We start from the raw sequence: 27,663 nt of genomic DNA on the forward strand, positions 1-27,663 counted from the left end.
TGTCAGCGTTGTTTTCCTCTGGGATTTCCGGTTTTCTCCCACAAATCCAGAAAGACATGGGGCGCGATTCTCCACCACCACGACGAAGTGGCCGCGCCTTCGTGAATGCCGTCGAGGTTCACGACGGCGCGGAATGGCCCCGGTCCCTACCGATTCAGGCCCTGACAATGGGCCAGTATCGGGGCCGTGTCATCTACCCGCGCCAGGCCTTGTCGCCCGCGTAAAAGCGGCGCCGAATAGATGACGCGGCCGGCGCCGCATAACGGACGTCATCTGCGCATGCGCAGGTTGGCCGGCGCCAACCCGCGCATGCGTGGTTGCTGTCCTGTCCAAATCCGTCCCGGAAGAAGATAGGGGATGGATCTTGCGGGGCCGCGGAAGGAAGGAGGTCCTCCTTCAGAGAGGACGGCCCGACGATCGGTGGGCACCGATCGCGGGCCACCCCACATTCAAGGTACCCCCCGGTGCAGGATCCCCCCTTGCCCCCCCACAGGCCGCCCCCCCAGCGTTCACACACCGCCCACGACTGTAGCGACCAGGTGTGGATGGCGCCGGGGTGAACCCGCCGTTTTGGCCTGGCCGCTCGGCCCATCCGGGCCTCAGAATCGCGGGGGTGCCGGAGAATCGCCATTTTGGGTATCTCCGGCGATTCTCCGGCCTGTGGCCCGCGAAACTCGACCGGCCTGTTCCCGCCGCTTGGGAGAATCGTGGGAGGGCGTCGGACCGGCGTCCCCGGAAATTTCGGCGTCCCAGGCGATTCTCCCAACCGGCGTGGGAGTGGAGAATCGCGCCCATGCTGTTAGGTAATTTGGACATTCTGAATTCTCCCTCCGTGTACCCAAACAGGAATGTGGCAACTAGGGGATTTTCATAGCCACTTCATTGCAGTGTTAATGTAAGCCTACGTGTGACAATAAAGATTATTATTATTATAAATGCAAAGTCTTCCAACTGCAACCCGGTTACTGTGGCTATCAGCAACAGCATAAACACTCCCCTGTTTCATTGTGAACAAGCTTCACTCCTGAATCTGATTAACAGCAGCAATAACTGTAGCATTGAACATTGCAGTTACTTGTGAACTCGCTGGTGTCTCACAAGGTTGGATGATTGAATGAACCCCTTCCCACACACAGAGCAGGTGAATGGCCTCTCCCCAGAACAGCCGTTTCTGTAGTGTAGTGGTTATCACATTCGCCTAACACCCGGAAAGTCGCTGGTTCGAAACCGGGCTGAAACATGTAGTGCGTCTAGTTTTATAGGCAGCACGGTGGCGCAGTGGGTTAGCCCTGCAGCCTCACGGCACTGATGTCCCAGATTCGATCCCGGTTCTGGGTCACTGTCCGTGTGGAGTTTGCACATTCTCCCCGTGTTTGCGTGGGTTTCTCCCCCACAACCCAAAAATGTGAAGGCTAGGTGGATTGGGCATACTAAATTGCCCCTTAATTGGAAAAAATAAATTGGGTACTATAAATTTATTAGATTTACTAGGATGTTGCCGGGACTTGATGGTTTGAGTTATAAGGAGAGGCTGGATAGACTGGGACTTTTTTCCCTGGAGCGTAGGAGGCTTAGGGGTGATCTTATAGAGGTCTATAAAATAATGAGGGGCATAGATAAGGTAGATAGTCAACATCTTTTCCCAAAGGTAGGGGAATCTAAAACTAGAGGGCATAGGTTTAAGGTGAGAGGGGAGAGATTCAGAAGGGCCCAGAGGGACAATTTCTTCACTCAGAGGGTAGTGAGTGTCTGGAATGGGCTGCCAGAGGTAGTAGTAGAGGCGGGTACAATTGTGTCTTTCAAAAAGCATTTAGATAGTTACATGGGTAAGATGGGTATAGAGGGTTATGGGCCAAGTGCGGGCAACTGGGACTAGCTTAATGGTAAAAACTGGGCGGCATGGACTGGTTGGGCCGAAGGGCCTGTTTCCATGCTGTAAACTTCTATGATTCTATGATTCTATGGAGAGGAAAAGGAGGTTGGAGATGGGGTGGCTGTTTGCAAGGCGGTTGGGCGTCAAGGGTTGTTTTCTCAGGAAGGGCGAGAATGGTGTATTTAAAAGTGAGAGGGGCAAATCCAGAAGAGAGAGAGAACTGTTAACAATATCAGTTAATGTGAGGAAGTTGGATGGTCAGCGGTTTAGTGAGAATAGGGTCAAGGGAGCAGAAGTCAGGTCTCATAAACAAGATGCGATCAAAGAGGACATGACAGGAGATCGGAGAGAAACCAGAGATAGATCCGCGTTCACACTCAGACGAGGGGGATTTTTAGTGATAGTTTGGCCCGGTGGAGCTAGTGGAAGGGAGGGAAGCAGCAGAGGCAGCTGATCAGATTGTCCACTCACTGTAATTACTTGTGAACTCGCTGACGTGTCAGCAGGCTGGATGACTGAGTGAATCTCTTCCCACACTTGGGGCAGGTGAACGGCCTCTCCTTAGTGTGAACTCACTGATGTGTCAGCAGGCTGGATGACTGAGTGAATGTCTTCCCACACTGGGAGCAGGTGAACTGCCTCTCCCCAGTGTGAGTTCGCTGGTGTACATGGAGGTCAGATGTCTTGAACCCAGTCCCACAGTAAGAGCACCTGAACGTTTTCTCATCAGTGTGAATACGTTGAAGACGCATCAGTTCCCCGGAACTTTTAAAGCACTTCTCACAGCCTCGGCATTGAAAAGATTTCGCATCAGTGTGAACACGCTGATGGTGGAGCAGTTCCCGGGAACTTTTGTAGCACTTCCTGCAGTCTTGGCATTTAAATGGTCTCTTCTCATTGTGAACACTCTGGTGATTCAGCAGAGTGGATAACTGAATAAATCCCTTCCCACACCCAGCAAGTGAAAGGTCTCTCCCTAGTGTGAACCCGTTGGTGTTTCCGCATGTTTGTTGTCCTACTGAACCCACTGCCAGACACGGAGCAGGTGAACGGCCTCTCCCTAGTGTGAGTGCACTGGTGTTCACTGAGTTGAGATGACTGCTTGAACCTAGTCCCACAGGGAGAGCACCTGAACGGTCGCTCATTGGTGTGAGCACATTGATGGAGTATCAGGATCCAGGAACATTTAAAGCACTTCCCACAGTCTGTACATTTAAAAGGTCTCTCGTCCATGTGAACTTGCTGGTGCGTCTTCAAGTCGGATGACCGAGCGAAGCCTTTCCCACACTCTGAGCAGGTGAATGGTCTCTTCCCAGTGTAAACCCGCTGGTGTCTCAGCAGTTTGGATGACTGAGCGAATCCCTTCCCACACACGGAGCAGTTGAATGGTTTCTCCCCGATGTGCACTCGCTGGTGTTGCAGCAGGCTGGGTGATCGAGAGAATCTATTCCAACAATCAGAGCAAGTGAATGACTCTCCTCAGTGTATCTGGGATGATGAATTTCCAGTTGAAATGTGGATCTGAATCCCTCCTCACATTCCCAGGGTTTCTCCTCACTGTGTACGGAGCTTTTTCCTTCCATGGTCAAAATTCACCAATATTCAGGTTCCGATCAATTCTGATCCTGATGTGATGTTTGATCTGAGTTTCCTGACTGCAAATCCTCCCCTTCTAACTCTGAAATTGATTTAAAACAGAAAAAAGGATACTGAGAGAGATCCTACAGAAACACAAAGGCAGCTTGTGAAGCTGAGCTGAATGAATCTGGTAACTTGTGGGGCCGACACTGGGAAAAAGTGACCACGAAAACTGTTGAATCTTTTGTGAAAAGTGAACTAGTTTGTTAATGTCCTTCAGGGAAGGGAACCTGCCCCCCGGCCTGAGCCCACACAAGATTCAGGCCTCTGCAAGAACACAAGAAATAGGAGCAGAAGTAGACCATTCAGCCCGTCAAACCTGCTCTGCCATTGAACACGGTTGTGGCTGATCTCAGTCTTCAATTCCTCTTTCCCGTGAGCTCTCTGCGTCCTTTCACTTCCTGAGAGACCAAAAATCTCACCATCTCAGCCTTCAAAATATTCATTCATGAATCATCCACAACCCTCTAGTCAGGAGAATTTTATGCGAGAAACAGAGAGAGAAAGCCAAAAATAATGAGGGAAAGGGAGAGAGAGCGAGAACAGAGGGGGACGGGAACAGGTGGCAATGGAGAGGCATTTCCTCGACCGACAACTGCACCACAATTTGACAGAATCTCCTAAACCCTTAACCTCCACCACCTGGATGAAGCAGGACAGCAGATGTGTGTGAACATCACCACCTGCAAGTTCCCTTCCAAGACACACACTGTCCGATCTTGTCTGACATCCAGTGCTGGATGAACAGAACTTTCCTCCATTTAAATATTGAGAAGACTGTCCCCTCTACAAACTCCACTCCCTTGTCACCAATTCCATCCCTGTCAAATGGTGAGGCTGATGGAAACTGTTCACAATCCCTAGACGAGCTCTTGACCACAGATCTACATCATCACCAAGTTTGCTGATTTCCACCTCAGGAACACAGCTCGACTCCGCCTTAGTCTCTGTTCATCTGCTGCAGAAACCATCATCCATTCTTCTGTTACCTCTCAAACAAATTATTACAATACACTCCCAGCCAGACTCCAACATTAAACAATCCCCTCCATCCCATCCAAAACTCTACTACCCATATGCTGACTCACACCAAGTCTTCTTTACCCATCCCCTGATCTACAAATGTTTCCTATTAAAAGGCACAAAAAGTTTAAATTTCTCATTCTTCTTTTCCTCCATGGTAGTGATCATCCAGATCTCTGTAATCTCCTCCACACACACCCCTTTGAGATCTCTGCACTCATTTAATTCCAGCCTCTTCAACATTCCTGATTTTAATCTCTCCATCTGAGTTGCCAAGGCCTTAATCTTTGCTATCTACTCCTTAAAACTCTGACTCTCTAACTCACTTTCCTCTGTTAAGATTCTCCTTATAATCTCATATATCCTCATGTGGCTCAGTGTCAATTGTTACTTTGTAACGTTTGTCTGAAAGTTTTAAAAGTGTTATTCTGTTCAAAGCACAATATTTGTACCAATTATTGTCACTGCCCGAGACATATATCATCGCTCTGGCTCATAAATAAGAATTAATAACTCAGAGTGAAACAGTTTGATGGACATTATATCATGAAGAAACACTTCAAATAAATTGCCCCCAACAATGATGGCGACGGAGCCTGCCCTCTGCTGCTCCTGCCCCAATAAAGATGGCACGTGGCAATGCGCACTGCCGCTAGTGATCCAAAAGGGATGACGATTTCGCATGCGCACTTCTGCGAGTCACCCAATAAAGATGGTGGGTGCGCAGACGCACCACTGCCAGTGCCAAATAAAGATGGCGGCCGCATGGTCCTGTGTGTGAGAAAGCTGCAGTCCCAGCTCAGGTCCTCGGCTACCGGTAGGTTAGTTTTTCCGGATTTTCGGTTTATATAACATGGTCACGAAGCATGTCTCAGGACCCGCCTGATCCATCTCTCCCTCCGTCCCGCTATTCCCACCTTTACGGTTGAATTTCCACCTATACGGATTTTGCATCAGGGAAAGAACCTTCTCTGCTTCACAATTAATCACACTGCGCATGCTTCACAGCCGAGCCCCGCCTCATCGTTATTGCTGGTTGCTTGGAGGACCAGTCACTCAGGACCGGTCCTCCGGACCCGCCCGCTGTTCTCCTATTGGTCCGGTGCTGCCGTCGGGCATTGTGAGGTGTCAGGCGAGAGGTCAGTATCGGGGGGCGGGGTTGACAAATTCTCCAGAGCCGAATTTGAAACAATTACCATTCTCCACTCTCACTATCCGCCGCTTCCGGCTTCTCTCCACAAACAACCTCACAGAGACCAAGGGGGGGAGACACTGACCCAGTGACAATGTCACTGCATCAATCATCCGGAGAGACAGGAAAATGTTCTGGGGACATGGACTCCAATCCATTAAATTAATAAAATCTGGAATTTAAAGTTAGTGTCAGTGATGGTGACTGAGGCTCCACTGAGAAAATCTCCAATGTCACTGGATTAGGTCAAAAAGGAAGAAAGTAGGAAACTAGTTAGTTTAAAGCCTGTTGTTGGGAAACTGTTGGAATCCATTATTGAGGAAGTAGTAACTGGACATTGTGGAAAGTCAAACCGCAATCCATCAGAGTCGGTGTGGTTTTGCGATGGGTAAATCGCGTTTGACTCAATTGTTGAAGTTCTTGGAAGATGTAACAAGCCAAATGGATAATGGGGGTCCTGTAGGTATATTTGGATTTCCAGAATACATTTGATGAAGGTAAGATCCCAGTGGGTTGAGAGGTAATATATTAGCTTGGATAGAGGATTGGCTAACCAACAGACAGCAGAGAGTGGGGATTATATTATATTAAATTTATTGACACATGTACTGAGGTACAATGAAAAGAATTGTTTGGCGTACAGTTCCATACATTGGATTGGGTTTGTTTATTGTCACGTGTACCGAGGTACAGTTAAAAGTATTTTTCTGAGAGCAGCTCAACAGATCATTAAGTACATGAAAATAAGCTAAACTAAAAGAAAATACATAATAGGGCAACACAGGGTACACAATGTAACTACATGGACACCGGCATCGGGTGAAGCTTACAGGGGTATGGTGTTAATCAGGTCAGTCCATAAGAAGCTTGTTTAGGAGTCTAGAAACAACGGGGAAGAAGCTGTTTTTGAGTCTGTTCGTGCATGTTCTCTGACTTTTGTATCTTCTGCCCGATGGAAGAAGTTGGAAGAGTGAGTAAGCCAGGTGGGCGGGATCTTTGATTATGCTGCCCGCTTTCCCCAGGCAGCGGGAGGTGCAGATGGAGTTGATGGATGGGAGGCAGGTTTGTGTGATGGACTGAGCTGTGTTCACAACTCTGATGTTTCTTGTGGTCTTGGGCCGAGCAGTTGCCATACCAGGCTGTGATGCAGCCAGATAGAATGCTTTCTATGGTACATTTGTAAAAGTTGGTGAGAGTTAATGTGGACATGCTGAATTTCCTTCGATTCCTGAGGAAGTATAGGTGTTGTGCTTTCCTGGTGGTAGGGCCGACGTGGGTGGACCAGGACAGATTTTTGGTGATGTGTACCTCGAGGAATTTGAAGCTGCTAACCATCTCCACCTCCGCAGCATTGATGCTGACAGGGGTGTGTACGATACTTTACTTCCTGAGGTCAATGACCAGCTCTTTAGTTTTGCTGACATTGAGGGAGAGATTGCTGTTGTACCATCACTCCACTAGGTTCTCTATGTCCCTCCTGTAGATCATAGAATCATAGAAGTTACAGTGCAGAAGGAGGCCATACGGCCCATCAAGTCTGCACCGGCTCTTGGAAATAGCACCCTACCTAAGCCCATACCTCCACCCCATCCCTACCCGTCCACCTAGGAATTGTCTGTTCTGTGTTTCTATCCTGTACTGACAGTGATGAATTTTGTAAATTGTTTTTACAGATGAGGAAGAATTTCAGATGAAATCTCAAAAGTTACGTCTCGATCTGACAGAGTCACGCGATTCCTTGGAACCTGAATATCATCGGCCTTTGAAACTAGGAGAAATGCTTGCCTGAACTGTCAGCTAAAGATTTCAACCATCAGTGTGACTGGAAAAGCACCGAGACCCACACAACACACACCCGAGTGTGAGAGTTCCAGTGAACTGACTGGGGAAAGAGCTTTAACCAGTTACACAGCCTGAAAAAACATCACACCATTCACAGTGGAAGAGACGCTATTATTCTGAACTGATTGTGGAACCTGGACAGGCAGGAGGGGACCCAAATCATGGAAAAACCGTGGAAATGTGGGGACTGTGGGAAGGGATTCGGAGCCCCATCGCACCTGGAGATTCATCGACGCAGTCACACTGGGGAGAAGCCGTTCACCTGCTTTCTGTGTGGGAAAGGATTCACACAGTTATCCACCCTGCGGAGACATCAGCGAGTTCACACTGGGGAGAGGCCGTTCACCTGCTCTGTGTGGGAAGGGATTCAGTCATTCATACACCCTGTGGACACATCAGCGAGTTCACACTGGGGAGAGGCCGTTCACCTGCTCTCAGTGTGGGAAGGGATTCAGTGATTCATCCACCCTGCGGAGACATCAGCGAGTTCACACTGGGGAGAGGCCATTCACCTGCTCTCAGTGTGGGAAGGCATTCAGTGATTCATCCACCCTGCAGACGCACCAGCAAGTTCACATTGGGGAGAGGCTATTCACCTCCACCCTGCGGACACACCAGCGAGTTCACAGTGGGGAGAGGCCATTCACCTGCTCTCACTGTGGGAAGGGCTTCACTCGGTTATCCATCCTGCGGACACACCAGCGAGTTCACAGTGGGGAGAGGCCATTCACCTGCTCTCAGTGTGGGAAGGGCTTCACTCGGTTGTCCATCCTGCAGACACACCAGCGAGTTCACACTGGGGAGAGACCATTCACCTGCTCTCAGTGTGGGAAGGGATTTATTCAATTGTCCACCCTACAGCGACACCAGCGAGTTCACACTGGGGAGAGGCCATTCACCTGCTCTCAATGTGGGAAGGGATTCACTCGGTTATCCATCCTGCGGACACACCAGCGAGTTCACACTGGGGAGAGGCCGTCCACCTCTCAATGTGAGACGGGATTGCATGTTTCATCGGACTTGCAGTGACACCAACAATTTCACAGTCGATTACAGGAGTTGGATTCTGCTGTTATTGTTTCTGCTCTACATCCAGGACTGCATTTTGTTCATTCTGACAGGTAGTCAATGGGGATGGTCAGAGGGTTTCTTTCTGCTGGACTGGCAGGTCTCATCATTTTGCCTCCAGTGGGCTAATGCTCTTTGAGCCTTGTTGCTAATACCTGGCTTCAAATTGCGCGGTGATCACAGAGTGAAAGGGTGTTTGGAAGTGTGAAGATATTTAGTTTCCATTTGGACCCCCCCCCCCCCCCCCCCCCAAAAAGCATGGCAATTATTACATATTTATCAGGGGGTCGGTTAGCTCAGTTGGCAGGATGACTGGTTCGTGATGCAGAGCAAGGCCAACAGAGTGGATTCGACTCCTGTACTGGCTGCGTTTATTCATGAAGGCCCTGCCTTCTCTCAACCAGGCCCCTCACCTGAGGTGTGCTGACCCTCAGGTTAAATCACCTCCAGTCAGCTCTCTCTCTCTCTGTCAAAGGGAGAGCAGCCTATGGTCCTCTGGGATTTTTGCAACTTTTATTTCACATATATACAACAAATATAGATTCCTTTGAGGAATAAAAATCCAACAGGAAAAGTGATGCAATCTTGGCTGGCAAGAAAAGTTAAAGATCCCATTCGATCAATGGAAGAGGCTCAAAACCATGCTCAAAATAGTAGTAAACCTGAGGAATGGGAACTTGTTTTAGAATTCAGCAAAGGGGGACCAAGAAACAGATAAAGAGAAATCGAATATGAGAGCAAACTGGGGAGAAAAGCGACTGGAAAAGCTTCTCTGGGTATGTGGAAAGGAAAAGATTGTCAAAGACAAATATGTGTCCATTCCAGGAAGAGACAGGAGAGTTCATAATAGGGAGGAAGGAAATGGTAGAGAAACTAAGCAATGCGTGTCTGTCTTCACGGAGAAGAAGCAAAAATTTCCCCAAAACACAAGCGAACCAAGGGATTCGTGAGCACGAGGAACAGTGAGAGATGAGAATTCGTGAAAAGTGGTACTGGAGAAATTAATGGGGTTGAAAGTGAATAAATCCCCAAAAGCTGATGATCTACATCCCAGAGTGTTGAACGAGGTGGCTGTAGAGATCTCTATTCCTCATTCTAAACTCTCCTGACTATCTGGAATGACAAACGTTTCCTTTTTACGTACCTATAGACACTTCTGCAGTCCATTTGTGTGTATTTTGCTCCTTCACATTCGTATTCTATTCTCCCTCGATTTCTCCCACCCTATGTTCTGTCTCCTTTGTAATAATAATAATAATCTTTATTGTCACAAGTAGGCTTTCATTAACATTGCAATGAAGATACTGTGAAAGGCCCCTAGTCACCACATTCCAGCGCCTGTTCCGGTACACAGACGGAGAATTCAGGAATGTCCAAATCACCTAACAGCATAACTTGTGGGAGGAAACTCATGCAGACACGGAGAGAACGTGCAGACTCCACACACTGACCCAAACTGGAAATCGAACCCGTGACCCTGGAGCAGTGAAGCAACAGTGCTAACCACTGTGCTACCGTGCTGCCCACAATGTGCTTGTTAGGTGAATTGGACATCCTGAATTGACCCTCTGGGTACCCAAACAGTATGGCGCGACTAGGAGATTTTCACAGTAACTTCATTGCAGTGTTAATGTCAGCCGACTTGTGACAATAAAGATTATCATTAGTATTATAAATGGGAAAAGTTTTATGTGTAGGTTAAAGTAGCTTCTATTTTGCTTGTTGCATTAAAAGTCATAAAACTTGAAGTCCCGTTGTGTTATTCTTTAATTTGTTGACTGGGAACTCGATTTTTTTTTCTCAAGAAGTTTCTGACCTTTATGGAGGTTCCAATCCACAAATTCTGACTTCCCATTTGAGCCTCGGGCACCTTTCTGTTTCTATTGCTTCTGTCAATGACAGCCCGGTGATGGAGCTGGGGGCTGAATTTAGCTGAGAATAAAGGGGCCTGTTCACTAATAGAGACAGGAAGGTGCTGGAGACCTGACTGGGAAATGGATCTCCAACTAAGCAGGGGTAGAGGGTTACCGGGGCTGATGTTGCTGCGACCCCCAGGGTTCAGTGCCCCTGGGTCCAAAGCGGGGAGTCACAGGAACAGGGTACAGAGGAGCCGCAGGGAAAACATTTGGGACCAGAACATTGTGAACATCCTGTTACTCTCGTTGTCTGTGATCCTCAAGTCATTTTCTGTTAGTTTTTTTAACCATGTTCTGTTTCGTCAATAAATGTTTAACCAGAAAGTATTTTAATTTGCAGGACTTTTCCTGATTAAATATGTTCACTTTCGGGAAAGTGGGTGAGACGGGTTGACAAGCTCTTTAACAGAAAGTGAGTCCATCTAAGGTAAATGGCAAAGGAGCCAGAGGGGTAGAGGAGATTTGATTTTTCTTTTGACAGTGTTTGAAAATGAAAATGAGGCTCGGGGAATCAAACATGATGAACTATTTTTCAAGGATCTTTAGGAAGTAACACGGGATGTCAATAAAGGAAAACCTGTAGATGTGCTTTATCTGGATTTCCTGAAGATATTTGCCATGGTTATTACACAAAATAAGAGCTCATAGTGTGGGGGCAAAATATCAGCATGGATAGAGAATTGGTTAGCTAACAGGAAGCAGCCAGTAGGTATAAATGGGTCATTTCTGGGTTGGTAAAATGTGACAAGCGGAATGTCACCTGACGGGATTGAATGTATGACTCATTCAGGTAGAGAAGTAATTTGTGAAGTGGATTTAAGGAATCTGCAAAGGACTACAAATAGAGGTGTAGGGTGGCATGTGGCACAGTGGTTAGCTCTAGGACTGCGGCTCTGACGACCTGGGTTTGAATCCCGGCCCTGGTCACTGTCCATGTGAAGTTTGCACAATCTTCCCATGTCTGCGTGGGTTTCAGCCCCACCACCCAAAGATGTGCAGGCTTGGCAGATTGGCCATGCTAAATTGCCTCTTAATTGGAAAAAAAATTGAATACTCTAAATTTATATTTTTTAAAAAAGCAAAGGTGCTCACTGCACAGTCGCACAAGGCCAGAATCGCACACGGGTCCCTGGCGCTATGATGCAGCAGTGCTAACTGCTGTGCAACCATGTCACTCTTTTGACTGTCCCTTTACTGTTGCTGGGTCAAACTCCTGGAATTCCCTCACGAACCGCGGTTCAAGAAGGCAGCTCACCACCTTCTCAGGGACAATTTGGGATGGGCAATTAGTGTTGGCTTCGCCACATCCCATGAAAGGATAAATAAATAAGAAAATTTCAGCTTGAAGATGGGCAGCACGGTAGCATGGTGGTTAGCACAATTGCTTCACAGCTCCAGGGTCCCAAGTTTGATTCCCCGCTGGGTCACTGTCTGTGCGGAGTCTGCACGTTCTCCCCGTGTCTGCGTGGGTTTCCTCCGGGTGCTCCAGTTTCCTCCCACAGTCCAAAGATGTGCAGGTTAGGTGGATTGGCCATGATAAATTGCCCTTCGTGTCCAAAATTGCCCTTAGTGCTGGGTGGGGTTACTGGGTTATGGGGATAGGGTGGAGGTGTGGACTTGGGTAGGGTGCTCTTTCGAAGAGCCGGTGCAGACTCGATGGGCCGAATGGCCTCCGTCTGCACTGTAAATTCTATGATTATAAATTCTAAAATGAATCTATGTTTCTGTCACTGGGCGGGGCTTGGAGCGCCCTCGGACTTCCTGACCCAATGATCGCGCACGCGCACTGCAGCATATCGCCCTCAGCAAGACGGCGGCCGCTAACTTGGGCCTGTTGTCAGAGAACCGCAACTGCAGCCCGTTGTTTGCAAGCGCGGATCATGAGCTTTCGGGGTTCTGGGCCTACACCGGGTGTTTATGAAGTCTCTCAACCAGCCGCCAGTACTATTGCTCCCCGCTCGCCTGCAGTTTCTAATTCTGAACGGCGAAGAATTTCTCACCAACATCACTCCAGTATCGGCACTGCGCATGCTCTCGATCACCATACCAGGGAGTGATTGACAGCTGCTATGGTAAGAGGGGACGGGACTGGATAACCGAGCGGGAGCGGCTGGTCCTCCAACCAATCGGAGTGAATGAGGGGCGGGGCTGAGCCCGGATCTCCCTCATTGGCTGAAACTCTGCATCATTTTGAAAGCTGGTTTGTCTCAAACCCCAGGAGAAAACTGGACCTTTCTGTTTGTGGCTTTAAGCAGCCGAAACCCTGTGGGTGTGGAGCAAACATTTCAACATTTGTTACTGTAATGTGGCAACAAGTTGAAATAATCCACAAAAAATTGAAGGGCTGATTTACTAGGCAGACAGGGAATGTCACCATGAGAATAAGGAGTCTCTGGATTCAGTTGGTGGACAGGCAGAAGGGTTAGAACAACAGAGACTATGAAGGAACAACTGAGGAATCTTTCTGACCAATTTAATATTAATAATCTTTATTGTTACAAGCAGGCTTACATTAACACTTCAGTGATGTTACTATGAAAAGCCCCTAGTCACCACATTCCGGCGCCTGTTCGGGTACACAGAGAGAATTCAGAATGTCCAAACCACCTAACAGCACGTCATTCAATTTGCAATCAGTTTGGAGATAATGCTGATATTTTTCATTCCAAAACACTTTGCCTTAAAAGAAGCCAAATCTTGAAAAGGCAATGCCTTTTGTTTAAATCATCACTGTGCTGTTCAGTGGAAATGATTAACTTCTCTGCTCTCAAGGGTGTTGGAACAAACACTGTCAAATGTTCACAACTGTGTTGACTTTACGTAACTTTATTTTCAGATATGAAATGAGTTAGCACAACGGCTTCACAGCGCCAGGGTCCCAGGTTCGATTCCCAGCTTGGGTCACTGGCTGTGCGGAGTTTGCATGTTTTCCCTGTGTCTGCGTGGTTTTTCTCCGGGTGCTCCAGTTTCCTCCCACAGTCCAAAGATCTGCATGGTTAGGTAGATTGGCTATGCTAAATTGCCCTTGGAGTACAAAAAAGATTAAGTGAGGATGGAGGTGTGGGGATAGGGCGGAATTGTGGGGATGGGGCGGAGGTGTAGGTTTGGGTGCGGTGCTCTTTCCAGGGGCCAGTGTGGACTCGATGGGCCAGGTGTACTCCTTCTGCACTGTAAATTCTATAAATTCTATGAAACACCATTTTAAACTTTGTATTCTCAATTCTTTTGGCAACTTTTTCAGCTTTGCCCAAATTTGTTTTGCCCCCCTCTTTCTTCAGGCCCTTTTCTAACTGACTCAAATAAAACAAAAGAAAAATAAAAGTAAAACGATGAGCTTTCACAAGTAACCCAAAGCTTCAACCTTCCTAGACCAAAAAGGGTTTTAAAGAGGATGGAGCTTCCAAAAGCTTGTGAAATCCAATGCAGAACGTTAAGGCTCAAGTTTAACTTCAGAGAATCTGACTTTTCACTGCCTGTTACAATTGTACAAATAAATTGCAATTCATACTTAAAGATTTACTTTCACTCAGTAATTATGATGTCACTTTTCTCAGCACAGACTCTTTAGATTAAATAGCAATTGTTCACTTTGGGTGGCACGGTAGCACAGTGGTTAGCACTATTCCTTCACAGCGCCATTGTCCCAGATTTGATTCCCGGCTTGGGTCACTGGCTGTACGGAGTCTGCACGTTCTATCCGTGTCTGCGTGGGTTTGATCCGGATGCTCCGGTTTCCTCCCACAGTCCAAAGATGTGCAGGTTAGGTGGATTGGCCATGACAAATTGCCCTCAAGTGTCCAAAAAAAGGTTAGGTGGGGTTACGAGGATAGGGTGGAGGTCTAGGGATGGGATGGGGGCATAGCCTCAGGTAGGGTGCTCTTTCCAAGGGCTGGTGCAGACTTGATGGGCCGTATGGCCTCCTTTTGCACTGCGAATTCCATGATTCAATGATTATTGGACAATCGCGAGTCAGCCTGAGCCTATGGCCACTCACCATCTGTAACCGTCACAATGGCATGTGATTGACGGCAGTCCTGACCAATAGAATGAGAGAGATGGGGCTGGAGGACCGACAGATAACGGCTGGTCCTCCAACCAATCGGAGTGAATAAAAGGCGGGACCCGCTCTGATTCAAGCATGCGCACTGTGGGTAATGGCGAAGGGGAAGGGCTATGTCTTCAGATGCGAAATCGGTAAGAGGCGTTTAACAATATGAAGGAAGCGGCAGATCGCGCGGGTGGGCGGAAACATTGTGTGAAGTTGTTGTAAGTAGTAAACCTCGGAAATGAGTTTCTGGGTCATAGTTTGTACCGAGCGGGACTGCAGCTCCTCCTGTTCAGCTCGGGTTAACGGCCGCCATCTTTATTGGATGTGCATCTCCTTTGTCCAGCGATGTTCAATGAGTGGGAGGAGCTTGTTCCCCATTGTTCAGAATGGAGACAACTTGTCCATCAAACTGCATTAGTCTTTCAGTCCCAATGTCTTATTGATGATGCAGAGATGGAAAGAAAAGGAAGCCAATGCTGGTCTCCAAATTTAACTGTCTTATTGGACATCCTGCCCCACGTGTCCAAAGCTCTGCGGCTCGGTTCAGTCACATGAAGACCCGGGGCAGAAACTGATGACAACAAAGTTCAGTGTGCAGCAGGGAGCATGAGCGGTCATCCTGGACCAGGGAGCAGCAGGACTGACTGCGATGGATTTTGGAAACTCCTTTCACAGGGGATTAGAGCATAAGACATAGGAGCAGAATTAGGCCACTTGGGATCTTTCTTGTGATTGTCCTCATGACGCTTTCCAGGGCCAGCAAACCCTTCCTTAGATATGGGGCCCAAAACTGCTCACAATACTCCAAACGGGGTCTGACCAGAGCCTTCTACAGCTTCAGAAGTACATCCCTGGTCTTGTATTCTAGCCCTCTTGACAGGAATGCTAACATTGCATTTGTCTTCTGAACTGCCGACTGAACCTGTACGTTAACCTTAAGAGAATCGTGATTGAGAACTCTCCAGTCCCTTTGTGCTTCTGATTTCCGAAGCATTTCCCCATTTAGAAAATAGTCTATGCCTAAATTCCTCCTTCCAAAGTGCATTACCTCACACTTTTCCACATTGTATTCCATCTGCCACTTCATTTCCCACTCTCCTAGCCTGTCCAAATCCTTCTGCAGCCCCTCTGCTTATTCAATACTACCTGTTCCTCTACAGATCTTTCTATCATCTGAAACTTGCAACAGTTCCTTCTTCCAAATCATTAATGTATGTTGTGAAAAGTTGTGGTCCCAGCACAGACCCCTGGGGCACACCATTAATCACCAGCTGCCATTCTGATAAAGACCCCTTTATCCTCTCTACCTTCTGCCAGTCAGCCAATCCTCTGTCCATGCCAGGATCTTGCCCTTAACACCATGGGCTCTTAACTTGTTTAACAGTCTCTTCTGCAGCATCTTGTCAAAAGCCTTCTGGAAATCTAAATAAATCACGTCCACTGGTTCTCCTTTGTCTAACTTCCTTGTTACCTTCTCAAAGAACTCTTAACAGATTTGTCAGACATAACCTCCCTTTGACAAAGCAGTGCTAACCCAGTCCTATTTTACCATGCACTTCCAGCTACTCCACGATCTCCTCTTTAATAATGGACTCTAGAGAGCAGCACAGTGGCTAGCACTGGGACTGCGGCGCTGAGGTCCCGGGTTCGAATCCTGGCCCTGGGTCACTGTCCGTGTGGAGTTTGCACATTCTCCCCTTGTCTGTGTGGGTTTCACCCCCACAACCCAAAAGATGTGCAGGTTGGGTGGATTGGCCATGCTAAATTGCTCCTTAATGGACTCCTAAAATCTTATCAATGACCGAAGTCAGGCTAACCGGCCTAAAATTTCCCATCTTCTGCCTCCCTCCCTTCTTAAACAGCAGTGTTACATTAGCCACTTTCCAGTCCTCTGGGACCCTTCCTGCTTCCAGTGATTTCTGAAAGATCACCACCAATGCCTCCACAATCTCCTCCAGCTATCTGTTTTAGAACCCTGGGGTGTAGTCCATCCGGTCCAGGTGGTTTATCCACCTTCAGACCTTTCAGTTTCCACAGAACCGTCTCCTTAGTGATGCCACTGCACTCACCGTTTGGAGGAGACCTCAATTCTGTACTGTATTTTAAAATGAACTGGTCCAAGCCTATTCAACCGCTACAAAAAAGGTTGAAACTGACCGACCCCCTGATTTATTTTCTGCCCCACATCCTGACTCCTGCTAAGGGGCCTGTACATAACTCCCATCAGGGTCTTTTTACCTTTGCAATTCTTCAACTCTACCCACAGAGATTCTATGCCTTCTGATCCTATATCGCTCCTTGCTATTGATTTAACTATGACCTCTGGCTGTTCACCGTCCCCCTTCAGGATGTCCTGTGTTCGTTCAGATTATAAGCGCAGGATTTGCACACAGCAAATTCAAACCAGGAGGAATGTTTATCTTTCCTGAATTTCATTTCTGGACTGACAGTGATGCCTTTGTAAACTTCTTTCACAGGGACTTAGAAAAGGATTTGCAGACAGGAAACTCACAATCGATCCTCACATCAAATTCTGACAGCACCATTCGGGTTATCAGGATCTGGATGTTATCGACCTTTGTGTGTAAGCATTGAGTTCAGATCATTATCACTCACTGTGTAAAATTTCTTCCTCATATCTCCCTGTAGATCTTGCTCACAATCTTAAATCTGTGTCCCATAATCCTTTTACAATCTGCTGATGGGAACAGATTTCTTTATCTTTTGCCGGGTTTGCTGTTGTCGTTTCTGGTGCCTGGGTCGTGCCGGGTGGTCCGTCCGGTTTCATTCCCTTTTTGAGTATTTGTAGCGGTTGAATAGGCTTGGACCAGTCCATTTTTGGATCCAAAGCGCAATTGAAATCACCTCCAAGAATCAATTGATGTGTATCCAGGTCTGGGATGGATCCCAACAATTTTTTTACAAATGACACATTATCCCAGTTAGGGGCATAGCCATTCACCAGCACCACCAATGTACCCGCCAATGACCCACTGACCACCACGTATCTCCCATTCGTGTCCGCAGTGACCGGAAGAGGGACCCCTTTATTGATTAGAATTGCAGCACCTCGAGCCCTTCATCAAAGCCCGAGTGAAACACTTGGCTCACCCACCGCAGTCTGGTCTGATCTCTAACCTGCAAGTGAGTCTCCTGCAAGAACACCACACCAGCATTTAGATTCATTAGGGAGCGAAAACTCTTGACCTTCACTGGTCCACCCAATTCCTTTAAGTTCCAGGTGACCAGCCAAATCAGGGGTCTCCCACCTCCCTTCCCCATCATGGGAATCAGCCATTTGGGGCAGCACGTAGCACAGTGGTTAGCTCTGTTGCTTCACAGCTCAAGACTCCCAGGTTTGATTCTCGTTTTGGGTCACTGTGCGGAGTCTGCACGTGTCTGCGTGGGTTTCCTCCGGGTGCTCCGGTTTCCTCCCACAGTTCAAAGACGTGCAGCTTAGGTGGATTGGTTACGCTAAATTGCCCCTTAGTGATGAAAGGTTAGGTGGGGTTGCTGGTTTAGGGGGATAGGGTGAGGTGCGGGATGGGGTGCTCTTTTGGAGGCTGGTGTCGACTCGTTGGGCCGAATGGCCTCCTTCTGCACTGTATGAAATTTCCACCGTGAGGAACTATCCATTAAATCTTCAAAAAGTACAGGCCTAGGCTCCACCCAAGATGGCCGCCACACACACCCTCAGATTAAAACAAAAATAGTTCTATAGTCGTCATCAGCGAGCTAACCCCTCCCTCCCCATTTCCCGCCAATGCTCCACATAGACCCAGATTGGATGAAAACCCACCCACAGTCTCTGGACAAAACTGGTACACTGCCTGCAGATTCCCCCCCCCCCCCCCCCCCCATCTTACTCCCATTCACCAGCTTATTGCTGGTGGGGCAGCTCCTCTCAGGACAAAAATAAAATGAAAACAATATTGCCCACCTGGAGGATAAACATATTTCAGAATGCAGTCCCTTTATTAGCCTTCATTTCCAAAGGTGTCTCCCTCTGTCCCCCCCCCCCCCCTTATATCTACTTTGTGCTACCTAAAGAAAATCTCCCTTCATCCCCACACAGAAACACGTGTTTCTATCAGACAATACCAAAGACTAAATACAGGAAATCACAACACCCATCCCACCCCCAGGAAACGTAGATCTTGTCCAATACAGATAACTGCAATATTATCTACAGGCTTATCACCACATCTCGTAACTTCTCAAAATTATCGAGTAATTTATTTTTTCAAACAAATTCTGATAGCTCTGCAGTTTCTGGAAACATTTTGGTTGATCATGTTATTTTTTAAAATAAAGATCTAGTCTTTACAATATAATTACCCAATACACCAATTCACTAATGATGAATGTTCACAACTGAATAATCATTAATTTAATTATTGTTTTGTATTGATTTCACATCAAATAGTTAATATAGAAAAGGTACAGAAGGTGTAATGGCTGCAGGAAGCCACATGTTAAGAGGTGTAAAAGGGCTTCCTTGACCTTGTTACTAATGACAGTGAATATACTATGAAAATAACAATTTTAAAACTAAATGTGATTACACATGGTACTTACAGTTTCCTGCATTACAACAGTGAATATGGTTCAAAAGTACTCCATTGGCTTTAAAACACTTTAGGAGGTCTAGTGATAGTGAGAGATTTTATAGAAATATTTATTCTAATTGTCCGCAAACTAAGATATATTATACTCTGTGTCCTCACCAAAATCATTGATGAAGACTGAGTCTTAATTTTGTGTAATAACCACGGTGTTGACACATTTTGAATACTCTGTGAACCTCCAGACACACCATAAGCACAATTATTTGTTGTAAAACACAGCGAGTTGTTGTGATTTGTAATACACTGTCTGTAAACGGTGGTCGAGCCTCATTGGACTGTCATTTGATATATTCCAAAAAAGAAAACAAAATAGTCAAAGTCTGGGATTAAATGGGTCTGGCACAGGGAAAATGGGCCAAATAAACTAATCCGTGCTCTAGGAGCCTTATGTCTCTGTAAAGCGAGTGGTAATGACCTGGAACCTACTGCCTATGAGGGTAGGAGATGCAGAGATGACAGAAGGATTTCAATGGGAAAGTGGACAGGCACTGAGAGAAATAAACCTGCACAAATTTGGGGAAAGAAAAAGGCAATGGACAGACTGGCTTGCTCCACAGAGAGCCAACACAGTCTCAGAGGGCTGAATGGCCCTATTCTCCACCCTCCAGAAGCTGTAATCTCAGGAGAGAAATTCAACTACTCCAGTCACTCCAACTAACTGGAGTCCCTTATCCCTGGTGCGATTCTAGCACAATGGTTAGCACTGTTTCTTCACAGCACCAGGGTCCCAGATTCGATTCCCGGTTTGGGTCACTGTCTGTGCGGAGTCTGCATGTTCTCCCCGTGTCTGTGTGGGTTCCTCTGGGTGCTCCAGTTTCCTACCACAAGTCCCGAAAGATGTGCTTGTCAGGTGAATTGGAGATTCTGAATTCTCCCTCAGTGCACCCGAACAGGCGCAGAAGTGTGGCGACTAGGGGATTTTCACAGTAACGTCATTGCAGTGTTAATGTAAGCCCACTTGTGACAATAATAAAGATTGTTATTATTGTAAATGTCCTCTGCACCCTCTCTAAGAACTTCACATGTTTCTTAAAGTGTGAGGCCCATATATAGGGTTCCATTCCAGAGGGATAGAATTAAAAAGCATGGAGGAAATGTCCAACTTGTTTAGAACCAGGGTTAGACTACACTGGGAGCACTGACAACATTGGTGATCTCCATTTAGAAAAAGGAAATAGAGGCACTGGATAAGGTGGAACAAAGATTCATAATAGACAGAACTGAGAGCATTTAACACTCATGATGTGGAGATGCCGACCATCAGGAGCAGAGAGACACAGAGATCTGGGCGCGCAGGTCCACAGATACTTACAAGTGGCAGCACAGGTGGAAATGGTGGTGAAGAAAGCACATGACATGCTTGCCTTCATAGGACAGGGTATCGAGTATAACAGCTCGAAAATTATGTTACAATTACACAGAATGTTGGTTAGGCCACATTTGGAATACTGTGTCCCAATTCTGGTCACTGCACTACCAGAAGGACGTGGAGGCTTTGGAGAGAGTACAGAAAAGGTTTACCAGGATGTTGCCTGGTATGGAGGGTATTAGCTGTGAGGAGAGATTTAATAAACGGGATTGTTCTCCCGAGAGAGACGGAGGCTGAGGGACGACCTGATAGAAGTTTATAAAATTATTAGGGGTATAGACAGGGTGAACAGTTGGAGGCTTTTTCCCAGGGCGGAAATGACAATTACAAGGGGGGCACAAGTTCAAGGTGAGGGGGGAAAGGTTCAGTGGAGATGTGCGGGGGAAGTTTTTTTACACATTGGGTGGTAGTGGCCTGGAATGCTCTGCCACGTGAGGTGGTTGAGGCAGATACGTTAGCGACCTTTAAGACTTATCTGGCTAGGCACATGAACAGACGGGGTATAGGATACAGGCGGTTGGTCTAGATAGGACACGTGATCGGTGCAGGTTTGGAGGGCGGAAGGGCCTGTTCTTTGTTCTATACTGGGCCCTGGTGAGGCCGTATCTGGAATATTGTGTGCAGTTTTGGTCTCCTTATCTGAGGAAGGATGTTCTTGCTCTCGAGGAAGTGCAGAGCAGGTTTACCAGACTGATTCCTGGGATGGTGGGACTGACGTATGAGAGATTGAATCAGTTAGGATTGTATTCGCTGGAGTTCAGAAGAATGGGGGATCTCATAGAAACCTATAATATTCTAACAGGACTTGACAGTGTAGGTGCAGGAAAGATTTTCCCGAGGGTGGGAGTGTACAGAACCAGAGGTCGCAGTCTGAGAATACGAGGTAGACCATTTAGGACGGAGATGAGGAGAAATTTCTTCAACCAGAGAGTGGTGAGCCTTTGGAATTTGTTACCACAGGAAATAGTTGATGCCAATACATTAGAACATAGAACATACAGTGCAGAAGGAGGCCATTCGGCCCATCGAGTCTGCACCGACCCACTTAAGCCCTCACTTCCACCCTATCCCCGTAACCCAATGACCCCCTCCTAACCTTTTTTTGGTCACTAAGGACAATTTAGCGTGGCCAATCCACCTAACCTGCACATCTTTGGACTGTGGGAGGAAACCGGAGCACCCGGAGGAACCCACACAGACACGGGGAGAACGTGCAGACTCCGCGCAGACAGTGACCCAGCAGGGAATCGAACCTGGGACCCTGGTGCTGTGAAGCCACAGTGCTAGCCACTTGTGCTACCGTGCTGCCCACATTGTATGTTTTCAAGAAACAGTTAGATACAGCACTTGGGGCGAAGGGGATCAAAGGATCTCGAGGGGAAAGTGGGATTAGGCTATTGAGTTGAATGATAAGCCATGATCATAATGAATGGTGGACCAGGGGCAATGGGGCAAATGATGGGGACTTCCGATAATGGCGGGCGGGAGGCAGCCACACAATGGAGGGCTCCCATCTGGGAACGGCATTTTCGGGGCTTTAAGCCCGGTCCCAGGGTCCACTGAGGCGGCAAAAGCAGGGAGAAGGCACAGAGGAGGCACAGTGAAGGCACAGTAAAGGAAAATATCGAGGGTGAGCAAAGAAACGGCCGTAAAAAAAACAGCTGAAGGTCCGTCGGGAAGTGGAAAGGTCACCACGGGGTCACCAAGGAAAATGGAGGCTGGAGCACCAGGGGAGGCCGCATTGCTTACGGCTGAAGAAATAACTAAGGTGATGGCTGCGGAATTCGAAAGGCAGTTTACAAAATACATGGAGACAATGAGGAATTGAGATGAGAGAGGTTTTGAGTGTGCTGGTGGAGGAGGCGATTTCCCCGGTGATGACGGCGGTGGCGAGTGCAGTGGCGGAGGTGCGAGAGCAAGGGGAGGCGCTGAAGGAAGTGGAGGAGATATTATTGCAGCACGCTGATTAATTTACCTCGATGGGGAAGGAGATGCGGAAGGTGATGGAGATTAACAAGGATCTGCGAGGAAAAATGGAAGAACTGGAAAACAGATCCAGGCGACAGAATTTGAGGATTGGGGGGCTGCCCGAAGGAGTTGAAGGACCGAGGCCGACTGAGTATTTTGTTGAGAAATGGCCAGCGATGCTGGCGAAACTATTGGAGGAGGGGGAGGATCCCTCCCGATATGAACTGGATCGGGCTCATCGGTCGTGGAGGCCTGTACCAAGGTGAATGAGCCGTCAAGGGTAGTGACTCTGTGCTTCCGTAGGTACAGTGTGAAGGAGAAGGTCCTGAGCTGGGCCAAGCAGAAGCGGGTGGTGCAGTGGGCTGGAGCTGGTATACGTGTATACCAGGACTTTACGGTGGATCTGGCGAGGAGGCGGGCTGCCTTCAACCGGGTGAAGTGAGCACTGTACATTAGCAAGGTGCAGTGCGGCTTTGTATATCCAGCGAAGCTGAGGGTTACTTACAAGCTCAGGGACTTTTATTTTGGAACGGCAGAAGCAGCGGAGGGGTTTGCGAAGGCAGGAGGACTGTGGCAGAACTGAGAAATTGAGAAATGGCCATGTGCCGATGTAACCTCATGACTGTATTTTCTTCTTTTTTGTTTCACTGCGTGCGGGTGTAGGGGCTAAAGGAACCAATGATGTATATATTTGGACAAGGGAAGTGATGGGACTTTCACTCGAAATGAGGGCTCTTTGGGGTGTAGGTGGATATGCGGGGTTTGTGTGCTGAAAGGGGATTTCTGGGTTTTCCTAGGGCCGGGCAAGTGGGAAAGGGACCCGGGCAGGGGCCTCCACGCTGGCCGGTTTAAGCCGGCCAGTGAACGGGAGTGAGGTGGGGGAGGGGCTGCGGCCATCGGAGCCTGGCAGAACAGGGTCCGAGTGGTCTAGCCGGGGTGGAAAGTTGGGGGGAAGGAACCAAGGTTGGGGGGAGGAGTTTTACAAGAGGCAGTGGACGGGAGGAGTTGGAGAGGGGGGGTTATTTACAACACTTGGGTATCATGTACGGTACTCTTTCAGAGGTTGGATGGGGGGGGGGGGGGGGGGGGGAGTGGACTCTATAGGTTAATGGTGACCATGGGCGGTCCCAGACTCCTTTTTCTTTTTCTCCTTTGTCTTTTGTTTCCACCGTGTGAGGATTTGTTTTATTGGATGCTTACATTGACAGGTGGGCCATTGTTTGGGGTGGTGGGAGGATGGGATCGTTGGTATTGTTAAGGGGATTGATTTTGTATTTGTTACCATTTACTGTCTGTGGGTGGGGTGTAAATTTTGAGGGAAAATGTGAAAATGGAGAATAAAAACATTTTTTTAAAGGGGGCAAATGGTTTCTTCCTGCTCCTATTTTCTATGTTTCTATGTAACCCCTTCCCACACAGAGAGCAGGAGAATGGCCTCTCCTCAGTGTGAATTTGTTGGTGTGTCTGCAGGCTGGATAAATCACTGAATCCGTTCCCACACTGAAAGCAGGTGACTGGCCTCTCCCCAGTGTGGACTCGCTGGTGTGTCTGCAGACTGGATAACTGAGTAAATCCATTCCCACAGAGGGAGCAGGTGAATGGCCTCTCCCCAGTGTGAACTCGCTGATGTCTCTGCAGGATGGATGAATCAATGAATCCCTCCCCACACTGAGAGCAGGTGAACGGTCTCTCCCCAGTGTGAATTCGCTGATGTCGCTGCAGGCTGGATAAATCACTGAATCTGTTCCCACGCTGAAAGCAGGTGAACAGCTTCTCCCCAGTGTGGACTCGCTGGTGTGTCTGCAGACTGGATAACTGAGTAAATCCATTCCCACAGAGGGAGCAGGTGAATGGCCTCTCCCCAGTGTGAACTCGCTGATGTCTCTGCAGGATGGATGAATCAATGAATCCCTCCCCACACTGAGAGCAGGTGAACGGGCGCTCACCAGTGTGAACTCGCTGATAGATCCGTAGGTTGGATAAATCACGGAATCCCTTCCCACACTGAGAGCAGGTGAATGGCCTCTCCCCAGTGTGATTGCGTCGATGAACCTCCAGCTGAGATGGGAATCTGTATCCCTTCCCACAGGCCCCACATTTCCATCGTTTCTCCATGTTTTTGGTCTCCTCGTGTTTCTCCAGATTGGACAATCAGTGGAGTCTTGTCTACACACAGAACATGTGCACTGTCTCTCCTGACTGTGAATGGCGTGATGTTTTTTCAATTTGTGTAACCTGTTGAAGCCCTTTTCACAGTCAGTTCACTGGAACACTCTCACTCGGGTGTGTGCTGTGTGGGTCTCGGTGCTTTTCCAGTCACACTCACGTTTAAAATCTTTTGAAGCCGACAGATCGGACAAACATTTCTCCTTCTCGCCGATGATATTCAGAGCCCGATGATATTCAGATCAGAAGGAATCGAGTGAGTTTGTCACATCGAGACGTGACGTTTGAGATTTCTGTCTATAATTCCTCCTCTTCTGATATCCTTTAAATACAATTTACAAAAGTCATCATTGTTGGTACAGGATAGAAATTCAGAACAGACAATTCTAATTCCTATGGAACATTATTTCCTCTCTCATTCTCCAAAAAGCTGTAAATCTCGTCCCACACAATCTCCCTCGATACTCACTCTGCTCTATCTAATATTCACCCTCCCAATTCTCCTGAAGGTACTGATTCATGTTGATTGACAGATCCGAGCTGAGCTCACTGCTTCCTGACCAGGATGCAGAGATTAGAATAGGAGCAAGAGTAGGCCATTCGGCCCACCAAGTCTGCTCAACCATTCAATGCGATCCTTGGCCGATCTACCTCAGCACCATTTTCTCACACCATCCTCATTAGCTCCCAATATCTTCAATATTTAATGTTATGGGCCAGGGTTTAGAGAACACCAAAGTATATCATGGAGTTCACCTGACCCACAAATTTTCATAGATTATGGGGAGCACAAGGGCCAATCTACCTCAGCACCATTTTCCCCACACGATCCCCATATCCCTCGATATCTTCAATATCTAGAAACCTGTCAATATTTGTCTTGAACATACCTGATGACTGAGGCTCCACATTCCTCTGGGGTAGAGAATTCCAAAACTTCACCACATCCTCGAGTGAAGAAATCCCTCCTCATCTCAGCTTTCTCTCTATTTTTCTACCTGTTCCCCATAACCCTCAACTCCATTGTCAATAGAATATCTGACAAACTTGTGCTTCAATATATTCAATGAACCCCAGATACAACTGGTCCCTGTGGAAGAGAAATCCAAAGACTAACAACGCTCTGAGGGAGGAGATGACTGGAAATTTATAACGTAGCTACAGTCTTATATCACAACACGAGAAATAATAATATATTTACTTTATTACAGAACTGTAAATAATACAGATGCACCATAGAAAGCATTCTTTCTGGTTGTATCACAGCTTGGTATGGAGCCTGCTCTGCCCAAGACCGCAGGAAACTACAAAAGGTCGTGAATGTAGCCCAGTCCTTTAGGCAAACCAGCCTCCCATCCATTGACTCTCGCTGCCTCGGAAAGGCAATCTGCATAATTAAGGACCCCACGCACCCCGGACATACTCTCCTCCACCTTCTTCCGTCAGGAAAAAGATATAAAACTTTGAGGTCAAGTGCCAACCGACTCAAGAACAGCTTCTTCCCTACTGCCATCATATTTTTGAATGGACCTACGTTGTATTAAGTTGATCTTTTCCCTGCATCCCAGTTATGACTGTAACATTACATTCTTTAGTCTCTCCTTCCTTCCCTGTGTACTGTATGTGTTATCTGTATAGCATGTAATAAACAACATGTATACTAATACATGTGACATTAATAAATCAAATATATCTAATCTGTCCCATAAAGACTTCCGGTTGCAGCTACGCTGAGCTAAGTCGCACGTTCGGCAGCTCCCGTCAGAAACGGACTTTTGGGCTCTTTTGAGGGGCCCCAATGGCAATTGTTCGACAGTTCCCAGTGTGGGAAGGTGACAGTACGGTTCCCCCGGCACTGTATGGATTGGACCAGGAGTGGAGCAGTCAAAAAAGTGATTTTGGTGCAGCGAAATGTGGGAGGGAGGAGAAGCAAGATGGAGGTGGGTGGAGACCAAGCAGCATCGGCATTTTTGTCGCAGGAGCAGCAGGAGTTCCTCAAACGCTGCTTTGTGGAGCTGAAGGCAGAACTGCTAGAGCCGATGAAGGTGTCGATCGACAAGCTGGTGGAGACCCAGAAGGCTCAAGGGGCGGCGATCCGGGAGGGGTGGCAAAAAGCCTCGGAGAACGAGGGTGAAATCTTGGGCCTGGCGGTGAAGGTGGAGGCGCACGATGCGCTGCACAAGAAATGGCAAGAGAAATTTGAGGACATGGAGAATAGGTCGAGGAGGAAGAATCTCCGGTTTCTGGGTCTCCCTAAAGGAGTGGAGGGGTCCGATGCCGGGGCATATGTGGTCACGATGCTTAATACGCTGATGGGCACGGGAGCTTTCCCAAGGCCCCTGGAGCTGGATTGGGCTCATCGAGTCCTGGCGAGGAGGCCCAAGGCCAATGAGCCGCCAAGGGCAGTGATGGTGCGGTTCCACCGCTTTGTGGACAGGGACTGTGTCCTGAGATGGGCCATAAAAGAGCGGAGCAGCAGGTGGGAGAACACAGAGATCCGAATATACCACAACTGGAGCGCGGATGTGGCCAAGAAGAGGGCCGGCTTCAATCGGGCTAAGGCGGTTCTGCATCGGAAGGGGGTGAAATTCGGGATGCTGCAGCCAGCGCGATTGTGGGTCACATTTCAGGATCGGCACCACTTCTTCGAGACGTCAGAGGAGGTGTGGACCTTCATCCAAACTGAAAAGTTGGACTCGAGCTGAGGGTTTGTTGGGAGGGGGTGCCTAGGGGGGTTACTGTGTTTTAGGGGATGTTCTGTTCTGTTTTCTTGGGGGCTGGGTAGGGTTGGGTGAAATGGTTCAATGTGAGGGCTGTGTGATGTGGGCGTTGGTGTTGGAAGGACACGGCCCCGCGGGGGGGTGGGGGGGGGGGGGGGTTGGAGGCTCGGGGATGGGGAGTTGAGACAAGGCCGCAGAAAGGGAGCTGTGCC

At 47.9% G+C, this 27,663-nt stretch overlaps 1 long non-coding RNA gene across 2 annotated transcripts; it reads left to right on the plus strand.

Annotated features, from left to right (window-relative positions):
- The first annotated feature begins 14,683 nt into the window (after positions 1 to 14,683).
- On the plus strand, positions 14,684 to 26,343 carry LOC140421675 (uncharacterized). Of its 2 annotated transcripts, none has more exons than XR_011946987.1 (3): positions 14,684 to 14,818; positions 17,078 to 17,184; positions 25,998 to 26,343. It is a non-coding gene; the product is annotated as an uncharacterized lncRNA (long non-coding RNA). The 2 variants fall into 2 exon arrangements; XR_011946988.1 differs by lacking the exon at positions 25,998 to 26,343 and adding an exon at positions 17,628 to 17,707.
- The last annotated feature ends 1,320 nt before the right edge of the window (positions 26,344 to 27,663 follow it).

The sequence above is a fragment of the Scyliorhinus torazame genome, chromosome 5 (assembly GCF_047496885.1).
Source record: "Scyliorhinus torazame isolate Kashiwa2021f chromosome 5, sScyTor2.1, whole genome shotgun sequence".
Classification (NCBI taxonomy): Eukaryota; Metazoa; Chordata; class Chondrichthyes; order Carcharhiniformes; family Scyliorhinidae; genus Scyliorhinus; species Scyliorhinus torazame.